The following is a 3,689-nucleotide window of genomic DNA, read 5'->3' on the forward strand; positions in this document are numbered from 1 at the left end:
ATACTGTGAATTCATTTATGGTCCATTGGGATTATGTGACCTGGTGATGCGATGCCTTCTCTGAATATAACTTCCCTGGGAGAATTGTTGCAGTAGGGCCATCTGTTTGGGCATTCTGGGTGAGATACATTTTGGAATTCTATCTTCCTTTACCTCTTTTTCTCAACATGGGCATTTTTATATCCAGAAACCAATGTTTTAAAGAGTTTTTTTCTCAGAGAGCTCAAATCAAGAGAACAATAGATTTAGAGTCAGGAGACCTAGTTTCTATTTTAGGCTCAGCCACTAACGAGTTCTGTGACTTTGGGAGACTCATTTAATTTTTTCTGTCCTTAATTTCTTCATTTATTCAACAGAGTTTGGACTGAATAATTTAAATATATTTTTTCCAAATATGATTCCTTAAACTTTTTTTATCACGTTCAAAAAATAAACAATATTGTATTATTTTAGGATTTTTCTGTTATCTTCCTGAATTAACCTATTTTAAGCCTCTTTCTCTTATTGTTCATTCAACAATTATTTGAGGGCCTATTTTGGTAGTGTTCTAGATGTTAGGAAAACAATAGTGAACAAAAAATATATCCTTGTGAATCTTGCAGTTGGATAGGAGAAATAAACGCTAATCAAATATTTACACATACATCTCCATACAGACTCACAAGATTTGATTGTGAAAAGTACCACAAGAGCATAAAATTTAGAAATATGAGAGTTAAATAAAAGTATATGGCTTTTTTTGGGGGGGGAGGGAAATGAGAAAAGATATGCATGTATATAATAAAATATTATTTATTTGCCTGTTAGAATACTATATATTCTAGTTAATATACTATTTATTTATTTATCCACATTTCAAGTCTCATTTTTATTATATTCCAGGCACTACATTACATACATCAATTTGCAATAATAAATAAAACCTTAATGGAGATTATAGCATAGTAAAAGACAATAGTAAATGATCAGGAAAGTTCTACTTCCACTTACTATGTAGAAAGTAAGAGAACATGACTCCTAACAACCGAAAGAGGCAAAAAAAAAAAAAAAAGCATAACACTTTTTGAAAGTATTGGAGACTTGTCAAAAGGCAACCAAAGAATTGAATTTCAAGACTGACAATCCCATCTTAGGAGATAAAGGACAAATGAATTTTCAGAGAAAATCTAGTGAACTTTGAAAGAAGCATGTGAAAAGTTGACTAAATGATGAATTACTAAAGTTCGAGTTGGGCTGGCCTCAGTATAGAATAATTGGGAGCCACTGGCTTCCTCCAGATTCTCAAGAGAAAGACTGGGCAGGGCTGAAGACAGGAGCAAGTCCCCTCAGTGGTACAGGCATGCATGAAATGATTATTGGTCACATTGCTCCCCTGGACCCTCCTCTCATAGGAAATGAGTCTTTAACCATTTTAGCTACAGAGGTAGAGGTGAGAGCAGCAAACCCTCTCAACCATAAGGCCTTCATGTAAGTGGAAGGAACAAAATCTGTCTAGGATAGGAAATTCTCTTTGCCATAAAGCAGGCAGAAAGATATAGCTTCTAGAGGAAGGGTAAAAGTGCTTTGTGTCTATGGAAGGTCCACAAAAGCCTCCTGGACTATGGATGTTACACCGATATGAAACAGAATTTTGCTGCTACGTAGGGAAGGGAAGAGAATTCTCTTCTTTCTGACACCTACCACAGATAGAAATCAATTTGCTGCCACAGAGAGGAGTACAAAGACACTGAGAAGGTGCTATCTATCTCCAGGGCCCAGGTAAACAACACTAAGGCTACACCAGGGGAACTGCTGCTATTATAATTCCAACGAAGGATTAAAAGCTAAAGAAATGTGTAGCTTCAGGGCAAGAGCATGGAAAGAAAACCTACCTCCATGGTGGAGGTATGCAGAAGCAACTGAAAGCTGAACGAAGGCGGAACAGGAACACAGAGAAAACTTTCTAGCCACCCCAGGCCTAATGCTTAGCACAATGTAACAATAATCTGCTGCTGAAAGAATTTGTGCCAATAGTATGTAAATAAAAGTTATGGGGCTGCTTCTAATATTGAGCAATAAAAACTGACCCTAAATAGTTCTCCAGTCTCTTTCACCTTGTACTGTCTTGAGGTTAATATGTACATTGACTCTGAAAAGACATATGGTGCAGATGGCATAGCCATCTTCCATCATAATAGAAGGAACTTGGGATTTTGTCATTTCTTGAAAGAGAAGAACAAATAGATCAGAGACATTAACTAAACTTTATATGAGCTTGAAATAAATTCCTGTTATGATTGAGCTGCTACACATTTTTGTCACTTATATAACAGTAGCGCTTCCTTAATTAATATAGAATTAGTACTTCAGAGTGAAATGATTTCACCATGATCATACTTGATAGGGCAGCAGTCCCCAACCTTTTTGGCACCAGGGATCGGTGTTCCTATGAGAATGTAATACCTGAAGATCTGAGGTGAAGCTGAGGAGGTGATACCAGCGCTGGGGAGTGGCTACAAATACAGATAAAGCTTTGCTCCCTGCCCACGGCTCAACTACTGCTGTACAGCCCAGTTCATAAGAGGCCACAGACCCATACTGTTCCACGGCCTGGGGGTTGAGGACCCCTGCTATATGGATTGGCTTAGCAATCAGCTGGTAGTTTCTAAGAAACTGACATCAGAGCTCAAAAATATGTCAACATCTTGGGCAGCAGCAATATCTCAAAGCTGTTGCCCTTGATAACTTAATAGACTAAGTTATCTTAGTAGCTGTTGCCTGCTAATCTGTAGTTCTAAGAAATATGAGAATTAAAGTGTGCATTGGCTTTTATTTTATGCTTCCAGAAAGATACTTAATGAAAGAGATACATTGAGAAGAGAATTAGACACTTCACAAAATGAAATTAAAGCAGTCCTAACATTTGGAGACATTTAAAAGTTTGGGAAAGGCTGGCTGCTTCTGGACTCCCAATAGCTAGATTTGAGCAATAGATTTCTCAGCAAAAGAACATAGCACAAGAGCAGAGCCTTGTGTAAAGCTCAGATTAAAGGTTTTCTGATCTAGATAAGCCTATTATTTCAGATAACCTCAAGGTGTTCAAAGCTGTTCAGCATTAGAGAGCGGGCACAGGGAGGGGAAGGAAGGAGAGAGAGAATAGTCTAGGAAGAAAATAAATGAAACAATTGAGGATTACATTTAGAAAGTAATTTTGCATGTGGTTAGGTGGTTTCTGGTACACAGAATGGATAGGAAACAAGTAGATCAGATGCTCAATAAGTCTTTGAGAAATTGTCTTGTCAATTAATCAGAGCCGACTAAAAATTACCATTGCTTATTTGAAACTTAAATCAACACTCCACTTCCAAACATGAACCAATAAGAAGGGGACAGTAAAAATTGGGCAGTCTCCAAAGAAGGTATGCATGCCAACAGCCACTTCAAATATGTATAATGATGATAATGGAAAAGGAATAGTTCTACAGGGTAGCATTAGGAGGCTTTGGAGAATAGTGTAATGGTGAGGGACTCTCACAAAGCAGAATTGGGATTCAATTATGTCAGAGTCAAAAAATTTTCTAGATTGGGCCCAGTGGGAAGTTATTATTGATATGGTCAAATGACTGCTGTGTATTTCTAATTTTTCCTTCCTTCCTTCCTTCCTTCCTTCCTTCCTTCCTTCCTTCCTTCCTTCCTTCCTTCCTTCCTTC

Source organism: Pteropus vampyrus, unplaced genomic scaffold (genome assembly GCF_000151845.1).
Source record: "Pteropus vampyrus isolate Shadow unplaced genomic scaffold, Pvam_2.0 Scaffold79, whole genome shotgun sequence".
Taxonomy (NCBI): Eukaryota; Metazoa; Chordata; class Mammalia; order Chiroptera; family Pteropodidae; genus Pteropus; species Pteropus vampyrus.